This window comes from Heptranchias perlo, chromosome 7 (assembly GCF_035084215.1).
Source record: "Heptranchias perlo isolate sHepPer1 chromosome 7, sHepPer1.hap1, whole genome shotgun sequence".
NCBI classification, from domain to species: Eukaryota; Metazoa; Chordata; class Chondrichthyes; order Hexanchiformes; family Hexanchidae; genus Heptranchias; species Heptranchias perlo.
Window position 1 is genome coordinate 5,734,961 of NC_090331.1, and position 27,500 is coordinate 5,762,460.

General features: G+C 47.8%; 1 protein-coding gene across 6 annotated transcripts in view; it reads right to left on the reverse strand.

The window, feature by feature from the left end:
* spega (striated muscle enriched protein kinase a) overlaps positions 1 to 27,500 on the reverse strand; it is a 347,514-nt gene that overhangs the window by 302,534 nt on the left and 17,480 nt on the right. The window contains exon 1 of one of the 6 annotated variants that reach the window (XM_067986979.1): positions 16,144 to 16,326. The exons of the other annotated variants lie outside the window; for them this stretch is intronic. The gene's annotated coding sequence lies outside the window, so the exon portion shown is untranslated. Of the gene's footprint in view, positions 1 to 16,143; positions 16,327 to 27,500 lie in introns of those variants that run through there. 6 annotated transcript variants of the gene reach the window in all.

A 27,500-nucleotide genomic window follows, 5' to 3' on the forward strand; every position in this document is an offset into this window, starting at 1 on the left:
TCCTGCTCTTCTTTGAAATAGTGGCCGAGCATCCCTCGTCCATGCCTTTGTCACCTCCGGACTCAACTACTCCAATCCTCTCCTGGTCGGCCTCCCATTCTCCACCCTCCACAAACTTCAGCTTATCCAAAATTCTGCAGCCTCCATCCTATCCTACACTAAGCCAATCACCCATCACCCCTGTGCTCGCTGACCTACATTGGTTCTCAGGCCCCCCAACGCCTCGATTTTAAAATTCTCATCCTTCAATCCCTCCACGGCCTCGTCCCCTCCCTATCTCTGTAACCTCCCTACAACCCCACCGCCAAAGCTCACCATTCCTTCGACTGGCCTCTTATACACATCTCCTCCTTTCACTCATACCTTCAACCGTCTCGGCCCCACGATCTGAAATTCCCTCCCTACACCCCTTTAAGACCACCTCTTTGACCACATTTCTGGTCCCCACTCCTAGCAGCTCCTTCTTTGTCTCAGCGTCCATTTTTGTCTCATTACAACACCACCACCTTGTGTTTGTATAGTATCTTTAACGTCGTGAGACGTCCCACAGCGCTTCTGAGGAGCGTAATCAAACAAACTTTGACACCGAGGCGCAAAAGGAGATATCTGGTCAACAAGGTAGGTTTTAAGGAGCGTCTTAAAGGAGGAGAGAGAGGTACAGAGGCGGAGGGGTTTAGGGAGGGAATTCCAGAGCTTAGGACCAAGGCAGCTGAAGGCACGGCCGCCCAATGGCGCAGCGATGGAAATCGGGGATAGTCAAGAGGCCAGAATTGGAGGAGCGCAGAGACCTCGGAGGGTTGGAGGGGGTTACAGAGATACGGAGGTTGCGAGGCTGTGGAGGGATTTGAAAACAAGGGTGAGAATTTTAAAACCGAGGCATTGCCGGGCTGGGAGCCGATGTAGGTCAGTGAGCACGGGGGTGATGGGTGAACGGGACTCGGGGCTTCTTTTGCACGTTAAAGACATTTTATAAATGCAACTTCTCGTTAAATTCATGCCATTGATGTAAATCAGAATCAGTAGTTGTCCCAACACTGATTCCCTAGGACATAGGACCATAGGACCGTAGGAACAGGAGTAGGCCATTCAGCCCCTCGTGCCTGCTCCGCCATTTGATAAGATCATGGCTGATCTGTGATCTAACTCCATGTACCTGCCTTTGGCCCATATCCCTTAATACCTTTGGTTGCCAAAAAGCGATCTATCTCAGATTATCTCACATCTGATTAGCAACCTTCCTCTCCTACCCCAACCTAACTCCTCGAACTAATACTCATTGTTTTCTACCCATCAGACAATTTCTTATCTATTCCCAAGATTTGAGCTTTTATTGTGATCTTGGTGTGTCCAAAATGGCAGCTGGGTTTGCAGTGTGAACTCACTCGTTATATGTGAAGTGTATCGCGACATAAAGGCAAACTTTCCCTTCTCTCTTTCACTGTACAGGATCCCACGGGAGCAAACTTTTCCATTTCAAAGCTGATTGTACAGAATGACACCAGATTAAACCTTTTCCCCCTTCGCTCCCACTGTATATAAACCACTGGATCAAACTCCTTCCCATTCGCTCCCACTGTATATAAACCACTGGATCAAACCCTTTCCCATTCGTTCCCACTGTATATAAACCACTGGATCAAACCCTTTCCCATTCGCTCCCACTGTATATAAACTACTGGATCAAACCCCTTCCCATTCACTCCCACTGTACAGAATCCACTGGATCAAACCCCTTCCCATTCACTCCCAGTAGCCTTGGTTAGACACACTTGGATTACGGTGAACAGTTCTGGTCTCCATATTATAAAAAGGAAAAATAGGCACTGGAGAAGGTGCAGAAAAGATTCACAAGGACGATCCAAGAACTGAGAGATTATACCTATCAGGAAAGATTGAACAGGCTGGGGCTCTTTTCTCTGGAAAAGAGAAGACTGAGGGGTGACCTGATAGAGGCCTTTAAGATAATGAAAGGGTTTGATTGGGTAGACGGAGAGAAGATGTTTCCACTTGTGGGGGAGACCAGAACCAGGGGCCATAAATATAAAATAGTCACTAATAAATCCAATAGGGAATTCAGGAGAAACTTCTTTACCCAGAGAGTGGTGAGAATGTGGAACTCGCTCCCACAAGGACTAGTTGAGGTGAATAACATAGATACATTTAAGGGGAAGCTCGATAAACACATGAGGGAGAAAGGAATAGAAGGATATGCTGATAGGGTGAGATGAAGAGGGGAGGGAGGAGGCTCGTGTGGAGCATAAACACCAGCATAGACCAGTTGGGCCGAATGGCCTGTTTCTGTGCTGGAAATTCTACGCATCGTCCCTTTTTGCAGTATGGAACGTTCTGGACGACTGGATGAGTGAGCGTGTCTCACACACCGATGAGAGCGGGCTCTTGGTGGGTAAGTGTTGCAGGCTGTTGCATCAGGCGGTCAAATGCAACTCTCCAGCTGGCTGCCAGAGTGGTTTCAGCTGACGCCTTTGATGGACAGACCAGCTGCGTCCCTACAGGGGTGGAAATAGCTCTGGGGCCACACTTCTCAGCCCAGGGCTATTTTTACAACAGATTAATGTCATCCTTTGATCAGCATCGTACGTGTGGGTCCTTCTCCCCCCCCAGAGAGTACAGCTCTGAACTTCATAGATTTAAACGCCAATGGCCGTGGGTGATGGGAGATGGGGGGGGCAGGTCTGATCACTTTATGACCATGACAGCGCTCGTGTTTTAATCGGCAGTGAGTGCAGACGACTCTCACTTGCCCCCTCCCAGTACTGCTCCCATTTTTTTTTTGGTCAGCTCTCGTTCCCTGCTGGGTAAGGAACCCGTTGGGGGCGGGCAGCAAATCAAGCACTCTGCTGATTATTGAACAGGTGTAATCAGCTCCCGTCGCCTCTCTGCTCCTGATTATTTTTGCTGACTTGTTGCCTGGATTTGTAACTATCACTGTCCACTTCCGGAGTTGCAGCTTCTGAAACCCCACCAGCACCCCTCCTCTTCCCCCCTCCTCCTCCTCCTCCTCTTCCCCCCTCCTCCTCCTCCTCCTCCTCCTCCTCTCCCTCCCCCCTCCCCCCCTCCTCCTCCTCCTCCTCTCCCCCCACCTCCTCCCCCCACCCTCCTCCCTCTCCCCCCTCCTCTCCCCTCTCCTCCCCTCCTCTCCTCCCCCCTCTCCTCTTCTCCCCCCACCTCCTCTCCTCTTCTCCCCCCCCTCCTCTCCTCTTCTCCCCCCCTCCTCTCCTCTTCTCCCCCCCCTCCTCTCCTCTTCTCCCCCCCCTCCTCTCCTCTTCTCCCCCCCCTCCTCTCCTCTTCTCCCCCCCACTCCTCTCCTCTTCTCCCCCCACTCCTCTCCTCTTCTCCCCCCACTCCTCTCCTCTTCTCCCCCCACTCCTCTCCTCTTCTCCCCCCACTCCTCTCCTCTTCTCCCCCCACTCCTCTCCTCTTCTCCCCCCACTCCTCTCCTCTTCTCCCCCCACTCCTCTCCTCTTCTCCCCCCACTCCTCTCCTCTTCTCCCCCCACTCCTCTCCTCTTCTCCCCCCACTCCTCTCTCCTCTTCTCCCCCCACTCCTCTCCTCTTCTCCCCCCCCCCTCCTCTCCTCTTCTCCCCCCCTCCTCTCCTCTTCTCCCCCCCCTCCTCTCCTCTTCTCCCCCCCCCTCCTCTCCTCTTCTCCCCCCCCCTCCTCTCCTCTTCTCCCCCCCCTCCTCTCCTCTTCTCCCCCCCCCTCCTCTCCTCTTCTCCCCCCTTCTCCCCCCCCCCTCCCTCTCCTCTTCCTCCCCCCCTTCCTCTCCTCTTCTCCCCCCCCCCTCCTCTCTCCTCTCCTCTCCCCCCCCCTCCTCTCCTCTTCTCCCCCCCCCCTCCTCTCCTCTTCTCCCCCCCCCTCCTCTCCTCTTCTCCCCCCCCCTCCCCGGTTACAATTTACCCACCTCTTTCCTCCCCACAAGCCCCCAACACTACTTACAACAACAACTTGCATTTATATAGCGCCTTTAACATAGTGAAAACGTCCCAAGGCGCTTCACAGGAATGTTGTCAGACAAAATTTGACACCGAGCCACATAAGGAGAAATTAGGACAGGTGACCAAAAGCTTGGTCAAAGAGGTAGGTTTTAAGGAACATCTTAAAAGGAGGAGAGGGAAGCAAAGAGGTTTAAGGAGGGAATTCCAGAGCTTAGGAGCTAGGTACGGCCGCCAATGGAGGAGCGATAAAAATCGGGGATGCGTAAGAGGCCAGAGTTGGAGGAGTGCAGACATCTCGGAGGGTTGTAGGGCTGGAGGAGGTTACAGAGAGAGGGAGGGGCGAGGCCACGGAGGGATTTGAAAATAATTAAGCAAGAGAAGGCGTCTTTCAGATGTGACGTTAAACCGAGGCCCCCGTCTGCCCTCTCAGGTGGACGTAAAAGATCCCATGGCACTATTGTGAAGAACAGCAGGGGAGTTCTCCCCTGTGTCCTGGCCAATATTTATCCCTCAACCAATATCACTAAAAAGCAGAATATCTGGTCAGTTATTACATTGCTGTTTGTAGGACCTTGCCGTGTGCAAATTGGATGCCAATAATAGTCGGCAGCGTTTAGGGACGTCCAGAGGCTGTGAAAGGCACTATATAAATGAAAGCTCTCTCAGTTCGAATGAGGCCTACCTCTGTGGGATTAGCTCCAGTATGGAATGAGGCCTAACTCTGTGGGATTAACTCCAGTTGGGGTGAGGCCTAACTCTGTGGGATTAACTCCAGTTGGGGTGAGGCCTAACTCTGTGGGATTAGCTCCAGTATGGGGTGAGGCCTATCTCTGAGGGATTAGCTCCAGTATGGAATGAGGCCTATCTCTGTGGGATTAGCTCCAGTATGGGGTGAGGCCTAACTCTGAGGGATTAGCTCCAGTATGGAATGAGGCCTATCTCTGAGGGATTAGCTCCAGTATGGAATGAGGCCTATCTCTGTGGGATTAGCTCCAGTATGGGGTGAGGCCTATCTCTGTGGGATTAGCTCCAGTACTAAGTAATGAGGTAAATGCGGTTCTTTTACAAAAAAAGGGGGCAATTGTTCAGAAATGAGTTGGACATTCTGTGTTTATCTTCCATCTCACCCTCAGTCAGAAGGACGTTCACAAACACAAAAAACATTCCCCTTACTTTCTACCAGTGAATGCATTTGCTCTTTTCATAAAGAACCACAACACTGATTGAAATAATCAGCATGGAGATCACTTAAGGATGGTACATATCACCTTGGGGCAGGTTACAAGTCAGGGTGACCCAACAATCAGGTCTGAACCCAGGGTACCTGGTCTGACGTTCACGCCCAGTCACAGCAGTTTGTTACTGCTGTGTTCATAGAATCTTACAACACAGAAGGAGGCCATTCAGCCCATCGTGTCTGTGCCAGCTCTTTGAAAGAGTTGTCCAATAAATGCCACTCCCCTCCTCTTTCTCCACATTCCTGCAATTTTCTCCTCTCCAAGTATTTATCCAATTCCCTTTTGAAAGTTACTATTGAATCTGCTTCCACCGCCCTTTCAGGCAGCGCATTCCAGATCATCACAACTCGCTGCGTAAAAATATTTCTCCTCATCTCCCCCTCTGTTCCTTTTGCCAATTATCTAATCTGTGTCCTCTGGTTACCGACCCTCCTGCCACTGGAAACAGTTTCTCCTCATTTACTCTATCAAAACTCCTCAGAATTTTGAACATCTCTATTAAATCTCCCCTCAACCTTCTCTGCTCTAAGGAGAACAAACCCCAGCTTCTCCAGTCTCTCCACAGAGCTGAAGTCCCTCATCCTGGCACCATTCCAGTAAATCTCCTCTGCACCCTCTTGAAGGCCTGGACATCCTTCCTACAGTGCAGTGCCCAGAATTGAACACTGAGGCCTAACCAGTGTTTTATAAAGGTTTAGCATAACCTCCTTGCTTTTGTACTCTGTGCCTCTATTAATAAAGCCCAGGATCCCATCTGCTGTTTTAAACTGCCTTCTCAACTTGTCCTGCCACCTTCAAAGATTTGTGTCTGTGAACCCCCGGGTCTCTCTGATCCTGCACCCCCTTTAAAATCCTTCAATCAGATAAAGCCTCAGGCCTCAGAGGGCCAGTTAGGGGGACGCAGGGGTCATTAAAATACAGTACATTTTTTAAAAAGTAAGAAACGAAATCAGCCATTATCAAAACAAAAGCACTTGTTAACTATTTCTGAAAAGGCAAAACATTTCAAATGAATCGCTGAACTTTTAGCCCTCCTGATTTGAGGTTCCACATTTCACTGCACGCACTGTGCCCCAGATGAGACCTTAAACCGAGGTTCCCCCCTCCATCTACCTTTCCCAGTGCTTCAGCCCAATGGTAAGGATTTCCATGCCACTACACAAAAGAACACAGGGAATTCTCATCAATCTCCTGGCCAATATTCCTCCCTCAACTCTGTTTGCGGGATCTTGCTATGCACAAAACGGGCTTAAGCTTTTGCCTCCATAACACACACTGCACTATCAAACGAAATTCAACAACAACAACTTGCATTTATATAGGGCCTTTAACATAGAAAAAACGTCCCAGGGGGGCTTCACAGAGAAACATGGACGCCGATACAAAGAAGGAGGCATTAGGAGCGGTGATCAAAAGCTCGGTCAAAGAGGTAGGTTTTAAGGAGGAGAGAGAGTCAAAAGAGACAGAGAGGTTTAGGGAGGGAATTCCAGAGCCTAGGCAGCTGAAGGCACGGCCGCCAATGGTGGAGCGATGGGAGGGAGGGGGAATGCACAAGAGGCCAGATTCAGAGGAACAGAGAGATTGGGGTGGTGGGGGGAGAAGGGGCGGGGGTTGTAGAGTTGGAGGAGGTTACAGAGATAGGGAGGGTGAAGCCATGAGGGGCATCATAGTATCATAGTAGGTACAACACAGGAGGAGGCCATTCGGCCCATCGTGCCTGTGCCAGCTTTTTGAAAGAGCTATCCAATTAGTGCCTTTCCCCGGCACTTTCCCCATAGCCCTGTAAATTCTTCCCCTTCAAGTATTTATCCAATTCCGTTTTGAAAGTTATTATTGAATCTGCTTCCACCGCCCTTTCAGGCAGCGCATTCCAGATCAGAACAACTCGCTGCGTAAAAAAATGTTTCCTCGTGTCGCCTCTGGAACTTTTGCCGATCACCTAAAATCTGTGTCCTCTGGTTACCGACCCTCCTGCCTCTGGAAACAGTTTCTCCTTATTTACAAAACCGTTCATGATTTTGAACACCTCGATCAAATCTCCCCTTAACCTTCTCTGTTCTAAGGAGAACAATCCCAGCTTCTCCAGTCTCTCCACATAACTGAAGTCCCTCATCCCTGGTACCATTCTAGTAAATCTCCTCTGCACCCTCCCCCAAGGCCTTGACACCCTTCCTAAAGTGCGGTGCCCAGAATTGAACACAATACTCCAGCTGAGGCCTAACCAGTGTTTTATAAAGGTTTAGCACAACTTCCTTGCTTTTGTACTCTATGCCTCTATTTATAAAGCCCAGGATCCCATTTGCTTTTTTAACAGCCTTCTCAACTTGTCCTGCCACCTTCAATGATTTGTGTACATTCACCCCCAGGTCTCCCTGTTCCTGCACCCCCTTTAAAATTGTACCATTTAGTTTATATTGCCTCTCCTCATTCTTCCTACCAAAATGTATCACTTCACACTTCTCTGCATTAAATTTTATCTGCCATGTGACTGCCCATTTCACCAGTCTGTCTCTGTCCTCCTGAAGTCTGTTACTATCCTCCACATTGTTTACTACATTTCCGAGTGTCATGTCATCTGCAAACTTTGAAATTATACCCTCGATAACCAAGCCCAGGTCATTAATATATATTAAAAAGAGCAGTGGTCCTAATACTGACCCCTGGGGAACACCACTGTATACTTCCCTCCAGTCTGAAAAACAACCGTTCACCACTACTCTCTGCTTTCTGTTCCCGAATCAATTTTGTATCCACACTGTCACTGTCCCATTAATCCCATGGGCTTTTACTTTGCTAACAAGTCCATTATGTGGTACTTTATCAAATGCCTTTTGAAAGTCCATATACACAACATCAACAACACTCACCACTGACGTTAGACTGACTGGCCTGTAATTATCGGGTTTATCCCTCTCCCCTTTTTTGAACAGGGGTGTAATATTTGCAATCCTCCAGCACCGTCCCCGTATCGAAGGAGGATTGGAAGATTGTAGCCAGAGTCTCTGCAATTTCCACCCTTACTTCCCTCAGTAACCTGGGATGCATCCCATCTGGACCCGGTGACTTTTCTACTTTGAGTACTGCCAATCTTTTAAGTACCTCCTCTTTATCTATTTTGATCCTATCCAATATCGCTCCTACCTCCTCCTTTACTGCTCCAATGGCAGCATCCTCTTCTCAAGTGAAGACCAATGTGAAGTATTCATTTAGTGCCTCAGACATGCCCTCTGCCTCCACAGGAAGATCTCCTTTTTTGTCCCTAACTGGTCCCACCCTGCCTTTGACTAACCTTATACTGTTTGTTTGTTTATAAAAGACTTTTGGATTCCCTTTTATGATAGCCGCTAATCTAGTCTCATAAATCTCTCTTTGTCCCTCTTATTCCCTTTTTTAGATCTCCTCTGTACTTTCTGTATTTAGCCTGGTTCTCTACTGTATGATGAACCTTACATTCATCATAAGCCTCCTTTTTTTGTACATTTTAATCTCTGTATCTTTAGTCATCCAGGGAGGTCCAGCTTTGGGAGCCCTTCCTGTCCCCCTCATCGGGGATGATAATTCATTGGATGTGATGTGTCTGGGCTGTTTCGTTAAGTTTGTCAAGACTAGCCATTACCATACGAGGGGAGGCACCTAGGATTGTGCACTAGAACTTTGTAAACATACTGAACTCCTGGCGTGAGAAGCAATCGGAAAAATTAAGTTCGATCCAATGCTAACTGATTGTGAGACAGTCCATTTGAAGTGTCTTTCCACTGGATATCAGGAGGGGATCACTAACTGGAAAACCAGAGCATAGATACAACTCTGGTCCCTTATAACATTTTTTCATGTGTTCTTGGGATGTGGGCGACAATGGCAAAGCAATATTCATTGCCCAACTCTAGTTGCCCCGAAGAGTCAACCACATAGTGTGGGACGGGAGTCACGTGTAGGCCCAGACGGCAGGTTTCCTTCCCTGAAGGACATTAGTGAGTCAGTTGGGTTTTTATCATGGCCAGCCCATAATATACCGGAATAATTAAATTCAATTTCACAATTTGCCATGGTGGCTTGCTAGTCTAGTGCCATAACCACAAAGTTACTACTGTACAGGACTGTGGAAAGGGGACAGGTAAGTACAGCAATCGTCAACAGGCAGCGAGATGTCGGTCTGTAAGCAATGTCAGCCTTGGCTCAGTGGGCAACACTCTCGCCTCCAATGCAGAAGGTTGTCGTGGGGTTCAACTCCCACTCCAGAGACTTGAGCCCCATAATCCAGGCTGATACTCCAGTCCAGTAGCGAGGGAGTGCTGCACTGTCGGAGGTGCCATCTTTCGGATGAGATGTTAAACCGAGGCCCCGTCTGCCCCTCTCAGGTGGATGTAAAAGATCCCACGGCCACTATCTCGAAGAAGGGGAGTTCTCCCTGGTGTCCTGGGCCAATATTTATCCCTCAACCAACATCACTAAAACAGGCCATTATCACATTGCTGTTTGTGGGATCTTGCTGTGCACAAATTGGCTGTTGTGTTTCCTACATTACAACAGTGGCTACACTTCAAAAAAATGTACTTCATTGGCTGTAAAGCGCTTTGGGACGTCCTGAGGTCGTGAAAAGTGCGATAGAAACGTGATTTCTTTCTTTTTCTTTTATCAGCTGTTACTGCCGGATGGAGGGGGGAGGGCTTCAGAGCAAGGTTCATTGTTCTCCCCCCCCCCACCCACCCCCGATTTTCTCTCCTACCCGAAGGGGTCTGACACACGCAGTTCCAGGAGTGCCAGCAACCCTGAGGTACACCATTAGAGCGGCTCTTCTTCCTGAGTGAGTGAGTTTCAGGAAGCTATTCAACTGTGGAAGGTCTCACAACCAAAACCAATCCTGTCCTCGCCCAATGTCCATACACACAAAGTTGCACCAGGACAGTGATCAACCCCGGTTAGGTTTTCCCATCCTTACCCCGGGGGAGAGGGGAGGTGGGGGGGCGGGGGGTGGTTGGGGAGAGGGCAGAATGAGCTGAGGCAAATTGTGGTGCCCAAGTATCAGCCTTAGCTCATTGGTAGAATTCTTACCACTGTGAGTGTGAGTCAGAAGATTGTGGGTTTAAGCCCTGCTGCAGGATTTGAGCAGATAAGCTAGGCCGTCACTTCATCGTAATAGTGAGGGAGTGCTGCACTGTCAGAGGTGCCGTCTTTCGGATGAGACATTAAACCGTCTGCCCCCTCAGGTGGACGTAAAACATCTCGTGGCTCGATTCGAGGAGGGAGGGGTCCTGGATAATATTTATCCTTCAACCAACATCACCAAAAACTGATTAACTGTTCATTTTTTTCACCGCAGTTTGTGGGATCTTGCTGTGCACAAATTGGCTGCCACGTTTCCTACATTACAACTGTGACTAAACTTCAAAAAGAACTTCATTACATTCTGAGGATGTGTAAGGCGCACATTCTTTCTTTAACTGTGATCAACTAATGGCACAGACTGTGGATCAAAGCCAGTCCCTTCTGGTCTGTATGACTTGGTGCTACACACACCAGATCATTGGAGAGGCAATGATCACGGTGCTTTGAACACCATGTAAAACGAGTTTCATGGGCTGGCAGAAGTGCAGAGAAGTTGCCTCATACCAAATTGGACAAGTGTTATCAGATAGTAAGAGGGGATCATAGGGCAGGATATGGCTCATGAACCCACAGTCAACAGTGGACACTGTGTGATCTGACTAGGGTCAGTCGTACTTTATCTAGTACGCAACGTCACTCGAGGGGAAAGCCCCTGTCACTCTGCGCCATCAAGGGCACGGCTTAAAACAATTCACAAGAACAATCATGGCGTTTGCCTCAGCTTATCCGCGGTGATCATCTCAATATCAACTCCAACAGTGCATTCATCAGAGACCACCCACCTCGAACAGCCCTCAACCCTAGAGGTCACAGTGGGGATCAGCTCACCACATTCTGATCAGACGTTCAGTTTGTTTCAAACATGCATCATTCTCAGTGTTTCCAATAAAGGATGGATACACATATCAATAGATAGATAGATACACGCAGATAGATAGATATAGATAGAAAGATACAGATAGATAGATAGATAGATACATACAGATACAGAGATAGATACATATAGATAGATACATATAGATAGAGAGATAAAAAGATACATATAGATAGAGATAGAAAGATACATATAGATAGATACATATAGATACAGAGGTAGATAGATACAGACAGATAGACAGACAGATGGATGAATGGTCCAGATCATCTTTAATAAAGGAAAATTGGATAAATACTTGAAGCAGAGGAAGATACAGGACTGTGGGGAGAGGGCAGGGCAGTGGGATTAGTTTTGGATTGCTCCAGCAAAGAGTCAGCACTTACAAGGTGGGTCGAATGGACTCCTTCCGTGCTGTAAACCTCAATGGTTCTATGGCATTGCAACAAGCCTAAAACCAGGGGACAGGGAGTGAAGTTTAGAAGGGGGGAGGTGCACAGTCGGATTGGATCTAACTCCATTATGCAGAGGGTGAGGAATGTACTGGAATGGTGACAGGAGGGAGTGGGGAGCCTGAGGGAGGAGTGAGTGGATAGTTGGAGGGGGTGGAAGATTGAGGGGTTATCAGTTTTTTGGGAGGGGCGAGATTGACTGCAGTGTCTCTTCCGGTCTGTACTGTCCTATAAACGAGAGTGCGGAGGGAGAACTTTCTGGAAGCTTATGAATGAAGAAAGAGAAGCTGGAAATATTGTGTTAATCAACAGTGTAACCAACAGCACTGAGAGAGACAACAGGCAGGAGAACAGTCAACTGAAACGATACTCCAGATTAGTCAAAGGAAATCCAAAGAAAACCATTTGTTTATTTTAAGCATTGCAGAAGTGGTAAAAAATTATAAATTCAGCAATTCAGCCTGGCAGCTTAATGGTGAGCACTTGTAATTCGTTGTACCTTGGCATGTTGCATGTGTTACTTAGCCTCTCGTCAGTGCAAACTTCCTGCCAAATAATAAATCTCCTGCATCTGGGACCCCCTCCAACAGCATGACCAAGAATGGACAAAACAAACCTGAGAGTTGGCTGCTGTTCACTTGCATCTGACGCCAGACTCATTGCCACTGAGACTTGTTTTCTCCCTAAATAATCTTCGGAGAATCTCAAAATCCGCTCGGCCTTGTAAGTCATCTCAATATTATCATTTCCTTCTCTGCCACGATAAAAGCCAATCTTAGGAGTTCTGGGTGCAGCCATTGAGATTAATCCTAGGTGGGGGCGGAGGCGGAGGGGGTGGGCTGAGTTTAGTGTGGGGTGGAATAGGCCCCCCCTACAGAACTTCCAAGGATCGACTAATATCAATGATCAATAATACTTGTTAAATAAACTTCAACCCAGCGTCTTCGTTGTTACAATCAAATTGATTGATTGGATGGCTCAGTGGACAGCACTCTTGCCTCTGAGTCAATGGAGGTCAGGAGTTTGAGTGTGTAACCTAGACTGACACTTCAGTGCAGTACAGACAGAGTCCTGCATTACAAGAGGTGCTGTGTTTCAAATAAAAAAGTATCTTGCATTTTACTGGCTTTTCACGACCTCAGGACGTCCCAAAGCTCTTTACAGCCAATTAAGTACTTTTTTTGAAGTGTAGTCACTGTTGTAATGTAGGAAACGCAGCAGCCAATATGCACACAGCAAGATCCCACAAACAGCAATGTGATAATCACCAAATAATGTGTTTTAATGATGTGGGTTGAGGGATAAATATTGGCCCAGGACACTTGGGAGGACTCCCCCTGCTCTTCTTCAAAATAGTGGCTGTGGGATCTTTTACATCCACCTGAGAGGGGGCAGGGACCTCAGTTTAACATCTCATCTGAAAGATGGCACCTACTGACAGTGCAGCACTCCCCCAGTACTGCCCTGGGAGTGTCAGTTATAGATTTTGCGCTCAGAACCTTCTGACTCAGAGGCAAGAATGCGACCCCCTGAGCCACGACCAATACCCAGGCTACAGAAAGGCTAGAGATACCCTCACCCACAGCTACAGGTTTTCCTTGTACCTAAAGCTGGATCTGCCTCCAGTGCACGGAGGACGAGACAACAGTCTGAACGCGCGGGGCCGACAGACAAGTTTTTAACCGATCTTTGCCCTCTGACAGCGGCCTCTGGATTCCTGCCAATCACTGAGCCTGCAGCTCAGGGGTCAGGGCAGCAGGAAAGCAAAGAGCAGAGGTCACCAGCGTAAGGACAGACACCAAGTCTAACTTCTAGTGCAGAGCTAGGAAGGAACTTTACAAACAGATAGATTTCTTCACCTCACCAGGACCACAGAAGCAGGAACTTTGGCTGAACTTTCCCCCCCCCATCTCTAATCCGGAAGCACTGGGGGGACAACTGATAATCTCACCTCTGCCTTGGCTAATTGTGCATAGACTGAACCTGGGGCCTTCCTGGCCTATCTGGTCAAGTACAAGACTTGAGCCTAGACAGGTCATGGGTTCAAGTCCAACTCCAGAGATTTGAGCCCCATAATCCAGGCTGATACTCCCAGTGCCGGTATCGAGGGAGTGCTGCTCTGTTGGAGGGGCCGTCTTTCGGATGAGGCCCTGTCCGCCCTCTCAGGTGGATGTTAAAGATCCCATGGCCACTATTTCAAAGAAGAGCAGGGGAGTTCTCCTCAGTGTTCTGGGCCAATATTTATCCCTCAACCAGGGTTAGGTTATCACAGTGCTGTCTGTGGGATCTTGCTGTGCGCAAATTGGCTACTGCGTTCCCTACATTACAACAGTGACTACAATTCGAAAGCACTTCACTGGCTGTAGAGTGCTTTGGGACATCCTGAGATCGTGAAAGGCACTGTATGAATACAAGTCGTTCTTACAGGAATAGACGGTGCATTTACTATGTGGAGAGACGGACCAGCCTGGGATTGTTTACTGTGGAGAAGAGAAGGCTCGGGGTGGGGGGAGAAAGTATTCAAAATCCTTAAAGGAGTAGATACAGTGAATCCCAATATGTTTGAGATTGCCACAAACTCTAGAACCAGGGCCACGGTCAGTGGAGCTGAGGCGCACAGACAGTTAACACACAGAAAAGAAAGAACTTGCATTTATATAGCACCTTTCACGACCTCAAGATGTCCCAAAGCGCTTTACAGCCAATGAAGTACATGTGAAGTCTAGGCACTGTTGAAATATAGGGAAATGCAGCAGCCAATTTATGCACAGCAAGATCCCACAAACAGCAATGCGTTAATGACTAGATAATCTGTTTTTTAGTGATGTTGGTTGAGGGATAAATATTGGCCCAGGACACCGGGGAGAACTCCCCCTCCTCGTCTTCAAAATAGTGGCCATGGGATCTTTTACATCCACCTGAGGGCGGACGGGGCCTCAGCTTCACGTCTCATCCGAAAGACGGCACCTCCAACAGTGCAGCACTCCCTCAGTACTGGCACTGGGAGTGTCAGCCTGGGTTATGTGCTCAAGTCTCTGGAGTGGGGCTTGAACCCATGAGCTTCTGACGCAGGCTACCCGCTGATCCCCGGCTGACACCGAGGGTGGTGAGTGAGTGGCAGGGGAGGGAGTGGAGGCAGATTGTGTGGGAAAAGTTACGGGAGAATTGGGATAGATATTGGGGGGGGGGAGTGCGTTAGGATTTTGGGATGGGCCAGATACACTACAGAGTCTACTCCGATCCGCTACTTCCTTGTGTTTCCGGGTACCCACTAAGTCACTGGATATACTGGTAGGTTTCAATTTCTTAATGCTGTGGTTGGTTTTACAGACAGCCCAGGATGTCATCCATCACGATGCCCATCGCTGTACATCATTCGCCATCCGATCTTGGACAAACCATGTGCATCCAGATCCAGACCCCAACCAGATTCTGAATCAGGATCAGGATCAGGTTCAGGGGCCAATCGTTGTATTCTCTCCATCACCAAGACCGCCCACTTCCACCTCTGTAACATCGCCCGTCTCCGCTCCCTGCCTCAGCTCATCTGCTGCTGAAACCCTCATCCATGCCTTTCTCACCTCTAGACTCAACTATTCAGCTCTCCTGGCCGGCCTCCCATCTTCTACTCTCCGTAAACTTGAGCTCATCTAAAACTCCACTGCCCGTTCACCCATCACCCCCTCTGTGCTCGCTGACCTACATCGGCTCCCAGTCCGGCAACACCTCGATTTTAAAATTCTCATCCTTGTTTTCAATTCCCTCCAAGGCCTCGCCCTCCCCCTATTTCTGTAACCTCCTCCAGCCCTACAACCCTCCGAGATCTTCTCGCTCCTCCAATTCTGGCCTCTTGCACATCCCCGATTTTTATCGCTCCACCATTGGCGGCCGTGCCTTCAGCTGCCCGGGCCCTAAGCTCTGGAATTCCCTCCCTAAACCTCTCCGCCTCTCTCTACCTCCTTTAAAACACTCCTTAAAACCTACCTCTTTGACCAAGCTTTTGATCACCTGTTCTAATGTGTAGCTCGGTGTCAAATTTTGTTTGATAATCGCTCCTGCGAAGCGGCTTGGGACGTTTTTACTCCGTTAAAAGCGTTGCATAAATGCAAGTTTTTGTTGTAGGAAGCTGTTATTTAATTCTTACACGTCACTCAACACCTTCCCTTCTCCGTTTCTAAGCATCGCACTGGTCAAGATCTTTGGGGGTGGAGATGGATGTTATTCAAACCTATAGGTAGGTCAAGAATGGACAGGGGCCATTTTCCAAACAGATAATTATAGGCTGGTGGGCAGTGAAGGGGTTAACTAGTAAATATCCCCTTCCCCCAACTCTACGACTCACAAAAACACAGAAAGCCGATTTATCCCACACGTTAAAGTAGTTATAATCCACGCCTGCCGATGGGTAGTTAAATACAAACTGGGAGTCCTGAACCCTGGGCTGCGGACCCCATTATCCGTGACACCACAGAAGAGAGAAAGAGAGCACTTAAGATTGGAGACATGGTCAAACTCACCTCCTCCTGTGCCGAATCTTGGAGATTTACCTCCTTTCTTTTCTTTAAACAATTTCTCTTGGCTCGCTTTCTCCGTTCGAAAGAAGAGTTTATCCGAACTTTTTTTTTTCTCTTCTTACAGAGTCGAAGTCTCCCTTTGGAATTTTCAGCCACCTCTCTTCCCTCGCTGGATGCCCTCCCCCTCCCCCGCCCCCTCCCCCTTTCCTTGACCCTTGGGTTATTTTTTTTCCCCTTCGGGGGGGAATATTCAGACACCAGCTCACCTCCTCCTCTCCATTGAACAAGCTGACGCTACACAGCCTGCTCCTGTCAACAGCTGACATGCAGATTCCAGCTGAAAGGATCCACACTTTTTTTTTTAACTCCTCCTGCACTGATCCCTACTTCCCGGACTGTGGGAAAAGTTGGGGAGATTTCACGGCCCCCCCCTTTCCAGAATTCCAAATTTTTTATTTTATTTTTTTAAAACTCGTTATTTTTTTGATAAACAAAGGCGAAGGTGAGAAGGAACAAAGTGCAAGGCACTGCCAAAATTGCAACGATTAAATAAAGGCGATGAGTTAAATCAGGCAACAGTGATTAGATCGCTCGAAACACGGGTTTTAAAAGCCTGAAGACTGTAAGGGGAAGGGAAGACTGCGGGAGGTGAGGAATCACGCAGCTTTGAAGTCTTGGCACGCATGAGTTAACAGTGTGAAACTGTGCAAAGGGTCTTTGATTTCAATACCACATGAGTTGTATCTCCAAGTTTGCAGCTGACACTAAGTTAAGAGGCACAGTAAGTCGTGTGCATGGCAGCGGGAAGTGACAAAGGGACATGGACAGATTAAGTGTGTGGGCAAAACTGAGGCAGATGGAGTTCAATGGGGGAAGTGTGAGGTCATCCACTTTGGATCAGAGAAGGACAAATGGGAATATTTTCTTAATGCGGACAGATTAGAAACGGTGGAGGAGCAAAGAGGTTTGGGTGTCCAGGTACACAAATCACTAAAATCTAATGCACAGGTACAAAAAGATGCATTTTGGTAGGAAGAATGAGGAGAGGCAATATAAACTAAATGGTACAATTTTAAAAGGGGTGCAGGAACCTGGGGGTGTACAGACACAAATCTTTGAAATTGGCAGGACAAGTTGAGAAGGCTGGTAAAAAAGCAAATGGGATCCTGGGCTTTATTAATAGAGGCATAGAGTACAAGAGCAAGGAAGTTATGCTAAACCTTTATAAAACACTGGTTAGGCCTCAGATGGAGTATTGTGTTCAATTCTGGGCACCGCACTTTAGGAAGGATGTCAAGGCCTTCAAGAGGGTGCAGAGGAGGTTTACTAGAATGGTACCAGGGATGAGGGACTTCAGTTCTGTGGAAAGACTGGAGAAGCTGGGATTGTTCTCCTGAGGACAGAGAAGGTTAAGGGGAGATTTAATAGAGGTGTTCAAAATTGTGAGGGGTTTTGACAGAGTAAATAAGGAGAAACTGTTTCCAGTGGCAGGAGGGTCGGTAACAAGAGAACACAAATTTAAGGTGATCGGCAAAACAGCCAGAGGTGACATGAGGAAAAATTTTTACGCAGTGAGTTGTTATGATCTGGAATGCGCTGCCTGAAAGGGCGGTGGAAGCAGATTCAACAATAACTTTCAAAAGGGAATTGGATAAATGCTTGAAGGGAAAAAATTTACAGGGCTATGGGAAAAGAGCAGGGGAATGGGACTAATTGGATAGCTCTTTCAAAGAGCCGGCACAGGCACGATGGGCCGAATGGCCTCCTACTGTGCTGTACCCACTATGATACTATGAAAAGTAAACAAAAAGACTAATGGATTATTGGCCTTTATCTGAAGGGGGCTGATATGCAAGAGAGGAAGTGATGCTTCAGTTGTACAGAGCCTTGGTCAGACCCCACCTGGAGACTGCGTTCAGTTCTGGGCACCGCACCTCAGGAAGGATATATTGGCCTTGGAGGGGGTGCAGTGCAGATTCACCAGAATGATACCAGATCTTAAAGGGTTAAACTTTGAGGACAGGTTGCATAAACTTGGTTTGTATTCCCGTGAGTGTAGAAGGTTGAGGTAATCGAGGTATTTAAAATGATTAAGGGTTTCGATCGGGTCGATAGAGAGAAACTATTTCCTCTGGTGGGGGGAGTCCAGAACAAGGGGGCATAATCTTAAAATTAGAGCCAGGCCGTTCAGGGGTGATGTCAGGAAGCACTTCTTCACACAAAGGGGAGTGGAAATCTGGAACTCTCTCTCCCAAGAAAGGCTGCAGATGCTGGGGGTCAATTGGAGATTGTTAGATTATTTTGTTGGGTATCAAGGGGATTGGAGCAAAGGCGGGTAAATGGAGTTGAGGTGTGGATCAGCCATGATCTAACTGAATGGCGGAACAGGCTCGAAGGGCTGAACGGCCTCCTCCTGTTCTTGTGTTGGAAGGAGGAAGAGTGCGTGGGATAGCATATTTGGAACATAGACGGAACAAGAGAGGAAAGTTTAAAGCAGCACTGACCACAGTCGTATCGATAAAGTGCAGAGAGACAAAAAAATGCTGCACGAGAGAGAGAGAGAGAGAGATGGAAGTGAGACAGGAGTTACCCATCAGGAGACAAGCTTTACTTCTCATCCTTTCCAGAAGTGCAAGAGATGAGCCTTCCCAGATATGGAAAAGGTATTTAAGTAAATTACAAATTGCTGTAATAATACTTGGCCTTGCCAGCTGCCAACAAGTATTGTTGATGTCTGCAACCCCTGCCCACATCTGCTCTCCACATCCTTCCAATCCTGATAGAGAGAAAGAACTTGCATTTATATAGCGCCTTTCATGACCTCAGGAAGTCCCAAAGTGCCTTCCAGCCAATGAAGTACTTTTGAAGTGTTGGAACGTAGGAAGTGGGGCAGCCAATTTGCGCACAGCAAGATCCCACAAACAGCAATGTGATAATGACCAGATAATTAGTCTTTTCATGATACTGGTTGAGGGATAAATATTGGCCCAGGACACCGGGGAGAACTCCCCCTGCTCTTCTTCGAAATGGTGGCTGTGGGATCTTTTACATCCACCCGAGGGGGCAGACGGGGCCTTGGTTTAATGTCTCCTTCAAAAGATGGCACCTCTGACAGTGCAGCACTCCCTCAGTACTGCACCAGGAGTGTCGGCCTGGATTCTGATTCTGACTGACTCAGAGGCAAGAGTGCTGGCCACTGAGCCATGGCTGACACCTGGCAGGAGTTACCTGCAGCCGGGTGGATGACCAGTGCAGGGTGCGACTTTGCATTGTTCACCAGGGAGGACAATTGGGGATCAAGTAGAGGGGGTTCACTCTGCAAGGCGCAGTGCCCGGAAAGTTACCCTAACACTGTCTCATTCCCAACAGAGCTCGCCATGCATTCACTGCCTCAGTGCCAACATTCACAGGGAAACCCCAAACAGTATCATAGAATCTTATAGCACAGGAGGCTGCCATTCGGCTCAATGTCCCTGTGCTGCAATCTGAAAGAGCTATCTAATTAGTCCTACTCCACTGCTCCTTCCCCATAGCCCTGTACATTTTTCACCTTCAAGTATTTATCCAACTTCCTACCTATAATCTACACAGAGGCTAGTGTCCTCAGTAACAGATTCAGAGCTCTGAGTTAATCACTGTGTAACACACTCGGAGCCCTGTATCAATCACCGTGTAACACACTCGGAGCCCTCTATCAATCACTGTGTAACACACTCGGAGCCCTGTATCAATCACCGTGTAACACACTCGGAGCCCTGTATCAATCACCATGTAACACACTCGGAGCCCTGTATCAATCACCGTGTAACACACTCGGAGCCCTGTATCAATCACCGTGTAACACACTCGGAGCCCTGTATCAATCACCGTGTAACACACTCGGAGCCCTGTATCAATCACCGTGTAACACACTCGGAGCCCTGTATCAATCACCGTGTAACACACTCGGAGCCCTGTATTAATCACCATGTAACACACTCGGAGCCCTGTATTAATCACCGTGTAACACACTCGGAGCCCTGTATCAATCACCGTGTAACACACTCGGAGCCCTGTATTAATCACCGTGTAACACACTCGGAGCCCTGTATTAATCACCGTGTAACACACTCGGAGCCCTGTATCAATCACTGTGTAACACACTCGGAGCCCTGTATCAATCACCGTGTAACACACTCGGAGCCCTGTATCAATCACTGTGTAACACACTCGGAGCCCTGTATCAATCACTGTGTAACACACTCGGAGCTCTGTATTAATCACTGTAAATTCCAGAAGTCGTGGTCCACGTGGGAACCAATGACATAGGAAAGAAAAGAGTCGAGGTCCTCAGTCAGAGTTTCAGGAGCTAGGGAGGAAGTTAAAAAAGCAGGACCTCAAAGGTAGTGATCTCTGGATTACTCCCAGTGCCACGTGCTAGTGAGTACAGGAATAGTAGGATAAGCCAGGTTAATGCGTGGCTGGAGAAATGGTGCAGGAGGGAGGGCATCAGATTCCTGCGGTATTGGGACCAGTTCTGGGGAAGGAGGGATCTGTTGAAGATGGACGGGTTGCACCTCGACAGAGCTGGGACCAATGTCCTCGCGAGGAGGTTAACTAGTGCTGTGGGGGAGGGTTTAAACTAATTTGGCGGTGGGATGGGAACCAGGATGAAACATTAGAGAGGAGAAACAAGGTGCACAGAGGACTGAGAGGGACAAATAGAACCAGAGTAAAGAATAGTTCAGAAATAGGAGGGATCAGACAGGGTACATATGCCTCTTGCCTCTGAGTCAGAAGGTCATGGGTTCAAGTCCTACTCCAGGGACTTGAGCACAAAATCTAGGCCTACACCTCAGTACAGTGCTGAGGGAGTGCTGCACTGTCAGAGGTGCCGTCTTTCGGAAGAGACGTTAAACCGAGGCCCCGTCTGCCCCCTCAGATGGATGTAAAAGATCCCATGGGCACTATTTTGAAGGGCTGGAGCGCTTCAGCTATGAAGAGAGACTGGGAAGATTGGGTTTGTTTTCCTTGGAGCAGAGGAGGCTGAGGGGGGACATGATTGAGGTGTACAAAATTATGAGGGGCACAGATAGGATGGATACTAAGGAGCTTTTTCCCTTCGTTGAGGGTTCTATAACAAGGGGACATAGATTCAAGGTAAAAGGCGGGAGGTTTAGAGGGGATTTGAGAAAGAACTTTTTCACCCAGAGGGTGGTTGGAGTCTGGAACTCACTGCCTGAAAGGGTTGTGGAGGCAGGAACCCTCACAACATTCAAGAAGCATTTGGATGAGCACTTGAAATGCCATAGCATACAAGGCTACGGACCAAATGCTGGAATATGGGATTAGAGTAGACAGGGCTGATGGCCGGCGCGGACACGATGGGCCGAAGGGCCTCTATCCGTGCTGTATAACTCTATGACTCTAAGAGCAGGGGAGTTCTCCCCAGTGTCCTGGCCAATATTTATCCCTCAACCAACACCTCAAAAACAGATTATCACATTGCTGTTTGTGGGATCTTGCCGTGCAAATCATCGGCTGCTGCGTTTCCTACATTACAACAGTGATTACACTTCAAAAATGCTTCATTGGCTGTAAAGTGCTTTGGGACATCCTGAGGATGTGAAAGGCGCTATATAAATGCAAGTCTTTCTTCAGTGGGTGAATACTATAGGCCACCAAATAGTGGGAAGGAGAGAGAGGAGCAAGCTTGCAGGCAAATTACAAAAAGATGCAAGAACTAGAGAGTAGTGCTAATGGGGGACTTCAATTATCCCAGCATAGAGTGGGATAGCAACAGTGTAAAGGGCAAAGAGGGGGAGGAATTCCTGAAATGTGTATAAGAGAATTTTCTTGAACAGTGTGTTTCCAGCCCAATGAGGAAGGAAGCAGTGCTGGATCTAGTTCTGGGGAATGAAGTGGGTCAGATGGACCATGTTTCAGTGGGGGAGCATCTGGGGAACAGTGATCATAATATCATTAGGTTTAGAATAGTTATGGAAAAGGACACGGAACAATCAAATGTGAAAATACTTAACTGGAGGAGGGCAAATTTCAGTAAGTTATAAAGGGTGAGTAGACACATTCCCACGAGGGGGAAAGGAAGGGCATCCAAAGCTAGAGCTCCCTGGATGACTGAAGATATAGAGATTAAAATGAAACAGAAAAAGGAAGCTTATGACAAATGTCAGGTTCAGGCTGAATACAGAAAGTACCGAGGAGATCTACGAAAAGATATAAGAGGGGCAAAGAGAGAGTATGAGACTAGATTAGTGGCTAATACAAAAGGGAACCCAAAAGTATTTTATAAATATATAAACAGTAAAAGGGCAGTCAAAGGCAGGGTGGGGCCAATTAGGGACAGAAAGGAGATCTTCTTGTGGAGGCACTAAATGAATACTTCACATCGGTCTTCACTAGTTACACCCCGTTCAAAAAAGGGGGAGAGGGATAAACCTGGCAATTACAGGCCAGTCAGCCTAACGCCGGTGGTCAGGAAAATTTTGAAGACAATGTTAAAGGGGGTGCAGGAACAGAGAGACCTGGGGGTTCACAGACACAAATCTTTGAAGGTGGCAGGGCAAGCTGAGGAGGCTGTTAAAAAAGCAAATCAAATGGGCTTTATTAATAGAGGCATAGAGTGCAAAAGCAAAGAGGGTTATGCTAAACCTTTATAAAACACTGATTAGGCCGCAGCAGGAGTATGGCGTCCAATTCTGGGCACCGCACTTTAGGAAGGATGTCAAGGCCTTAGAGAGGGTGCAGAGGAGATTTTCTAGAATGGTACCAGGGATGAGGGACTTCAGTTATGTGGAGAGACTGGAGAAGCTGGGATTGTTCTCCTTAGAGCAGAGAAGGTTAAGGGGAGATTTAATAGAGGTGTTCAAAATCATGAGGGGTTTTGATAGAGTAAATAAGGAGAAACTGTTTCCAGTGGCAGGAGGGTCGGTAACCAGAGGACACAGATTTAAGGTGATCGGCAAAAGAACCAGAGGGGAGATGAGGAAACATTTTTTTATGTAGTGAGTTGTTATGATCTGGAATGCGCTGCCTGAAAGGGCGGTGGAAGCAGATTCAATAATAACTTTCAAAAGGGAATGGGATAAATACTTGAAGGGAAAAAATTTACAGGACTGTGGGGAAAGAGCAGGGGAGTGGAACTAATTGGATAGCTCTTTCAAAGAGCCGGCACAGGCACGATGGGTCGAATGGCCTCCTCCTGTGCTGAACCTACTATGATACTATGATAAAATTCTTGGAGCTCTGTATTAATCACCGTGTAACACACTCGGAGCCCTGTATTAATCACCGTGTAACACACTCGGAGCCCTGTATTAATCACCGTGTAACACACTCGGAGCCCTGTATTAATCACCGTGTAACACACTCGGAGCCCTGTATTAATCACCGTGTAACACACTCGGAGCCCTGTATTAATCACTGTGTAACACACTCGGAGCCCTGTATTAATCACCGTGTAACACACTCGGAGCCCTGTATCAATCACTGTGTAACACACTCGGAGCTCTGTATTAATCACTGTGTAACACACTCGGAGCCCTGTATTAATCACTGTGTAACACACTCGGAGCCCTGTATTAATCACCGTGTAACACACTCGGAGCCCTGTATTAATCACCGTGTAACACACTCGGAGCCCTGTATTAATCACCGTGTAACACACTCGGAGCCCTGTATCAATCACTGTGTAACACACTCGGAGCCCTGTATTAATCACAGTGTAACACACTCGGAGCCCTGTATTAATCACTGTGTAACACACTCGGAGCCCTGTATTAATCACCGTGTAACACACTCGGAGCCCTGTATCAATCACCGTGTAACACACTCGGAGCCCTGTATCAATCACTGTGTAACACACTCGGAGCCCTGTATCAATCACTGTGTAACACACTCGGAGCCCTGTATTAATCACCGTGTAACACACTCGGAGCTCTCTGTAACACTCAGCACTCCACATTACGCACTACCATTACACATTACCAAAATCTATGATTTTTCTATTATATCTATTTAATTCACTAGAATACATTTAGGCTTTACTGTGTGGTAGAAAATCAGGCATAAAAGTAGTGCACTTGCACCCGTGAGCACATTGAATAACCTAAAACGCCCAGTCCAGGGCTCTTGTCCCACATGGGAAATTTATGGCACTGACACAGTGCTGGACTACTGGGGATAGATGAACAAAGAAAACTCTTACATAGTGACATAGAGCCTACAGAAGAGAAACAGGCCATTCGGCCCAACTGGTCCGTGCTGGTGTTTATGCTCCACACGAGCCTCCTCCCTCCCTCCTTCATCTCACCCTATCAGCATATCCTTCTATTCCTTTCTCCCTCATGTGTTTATCGAGCTTCCCCTTAAATGTATCTCTGTTATTCGCCTCAACTACTCCTTGTGGGAGCGAGTTCCACATTCTCACCACTCTCTGGGTAAAGAAGTTTCTCCTGAATTCCCTATCGGATTTATTAGTGATTATCTTATATTTATGGTCCCTAGTTCTGGTCTCCCCCAACAAGTGGAAACATTTTCTCCACATCTACCCTATCAAACCCTTTCATAATCGTAAAGACCTCTATCAGAACTCTGTCCATTCTCAACTTCTGGATCTTTTAATAGGAAGCTGAGACTGAGACACACACGAGCCCTACAGTTCCAGATAGCAAGCCAATTTTTGGAAAGAAGAAAGAACTTGCATTTATATATCGCCTTTCACATCCTCATGTCCTAAAACACTTCACAGTCAATGAATTACTTCTGAATTAGTCCCTTTTACTCACCGTGTACTGTACATGTACAGGAGCTGACACTGAGACACACACGGGCCGTACAGTCCCAGACAGGCGTGAATCGTTCCCTTTTACCCGCTGTGTACTGTACATGTACAGGAGCTGACACTGAGACACACACAGGCCGTACAGTACCAGACGGGAATGAATCGTTCCCTTTTACCCGCTGTGTACTGTACATGTACAGGAGCTGACACTGAGACACACATGGGCCGTACAGTCCCAGACAGGAGTTAATCGTTCCCTTTTACCCGCTGTGTACTGTACATGTACAGGAGCTGACACTGAGACACACACGGGCCGTACAGTACCAGACGGGAGTGAATCGTTCCCTTTTACCCGCTGTGTACTGTACATGTACAGGAGCTGACACTGAGACACACACGGGCCGTACAGTACCAGACGGGAGTGAATCGTTCCCTTTTACCCGCTGTGTACTGTACATGTACAGGAGCTGACACTGAGACACACACGGGCCGTACAGTACCAGACGGGAGTGAATCGTTCCCTTTTACCCGCTGTGTACTGTACATGTACAGGAGCTGACACTGAGACACACACACGGGCCGTACAGTACCAGACGGGAGTGAATCGTTCCCTTTTACCCACTGTGTACTGTACATGTACAGGAGCTGACACAGACACACACGGGCCGTACAGTACCAGACGGGAGTGAATCATTCCCTTTTACCCGCTGTGTACTGTACATGTACAGGAGCTGACACTGAGACACACACGGGCCGTACAGTCCCAGACAGGAGTGAATCATTCCCTTTTACCCGCTGTGTACTGTACATGTACAGGAGCTGACACTGAGACACACACGGGCCGTACAGTACCAGACGGGAGTGAATCGTTCCCTTTTACCCGCTGTGTACCTGGTCGCCTGTCCTAATGTCTCCTTTTGTGCCTCCGTGTCAAATTTCTGTCTGATAATCGCTACTGCGAAGCTCTTTGGGACATTTTACTACGTTAAAGGCGCTATATAAATGCAGATTATTGTTGATTAAAAAGAGCAGCAGGGGAAAAAAAGGGGAATATTCCCAGCACTTCCCGACAGCAGCACCGCTGGCAAAACGCAGCCCGATGGATTCCATGTTCCGCCAATCAAATCCGTGAACAATTCTCAAACCCTCCACCCTGTAGACCCAACGATTTTGTTATGACTTTGACGGTTTTCCTTGCTCCCTTCTCCCCCCCTCCAACTCCCAAATTTCTTCCGTTTGATTCAAGAGCAACTTTCAAAAGGGAACTGGACATATAATTGAAAAGGAAAAATTTGCAGGGCTATGGGGAAAGAGCAGGGGGAATGGGCTAATTGGATAGCTCTTTCAAAGAGCCGGCATGAGCACGATGGGCTGAATGGCCTCCTTCCGTGTTGTATCATTCTATTTATGATTCTACGATGACTCTGAATTTTTATTTGCTTTATATATAAATAATAAGCGGCTCGGGGGAAGTATACAGATCCGTTTTCTCGCTGCCTCAGAAGTGTGGAGATGTGGGGAGAGGTTTATTTTCTTTTTACTTTTTTCTATAAGGGCTCTGACTGCCTCAGTGTAAAGGTACGCTTTTGTAATCCGAGCCCCTGTTGCTCACTTACGCGGCTAGAATCCGAGGGCTGGCAGATTCCGGAACAAAAATAAACTGCGGTGCGAGGCGAGTGACTGACTGGACCAGCTGCGGCCCGCAACTCCCCAGGGCTGTCCAGAAAACACTCTCCGGTTCAACATCCCATCACTTTATCAGCTCCAACTCGTCCTCTTGCTCCATCTCCCTGTTCCCCTCTTTCGGTCGCTGCGCACTTCCATTACCTTTTACCTCAGTTTTGCGGTCCAATTCTCACCTCCAGCCTCCCATCTTTCACTGTCGTCCTTTTCTCCCTCCCTATGTCTCTCTCTCGATGACTTCCCTCTCTCGCTCTCTCTATCCATGTCTCTCTCTCTCTCTCTCTATCCATGTCTCTCTCTCTCTCTCTATCCATGTCTATGTCTCTCTCTCTCTCTATCCATGTCTATGTCTCTCTCTCTCTCTATCCATGTCTATGTCTCTCTCTCTCTCTATCCATCCATGTCTATGTCTCTCTCTCTCTCTATCCATCCATGTCTATGTCTCTCTCTCTCTCTCTATCCATCCATGTCTATGTCTATGTCTCTCTCTCTCTCTATCCATCCATGTCTATGTCTATGTCTCTCTCTCTCTCTATCCATCCATGTCTATGTCAATGTCTCTCTCTCTCTCTATCCATCCATGTCTATGTCTATGTCTCTCTCTCTCTCTCTCTATCCATCCATGTCTATGTCTATGTCTGTGTCTCTCTCTCTCTCTATCCATCCATGTCTATGTCTATGTCTGTGTCTCTCTCTCTCTCTATCCATCCATGTCTATGTCTGTGTCTCTCTCTCTCTCTATCCATCCATGTCTATGTCTATGTCTCTCTCTCTCTATCCATCCATGTCTATGTCTATGTCTATGTCTCTCTCTCTCTCTCTATCCATCCATGTCTATGTCTATGTCTATGTCTCTCTCTCTCTCTATCCATCCATGTCTATGTCTATGTCTGTG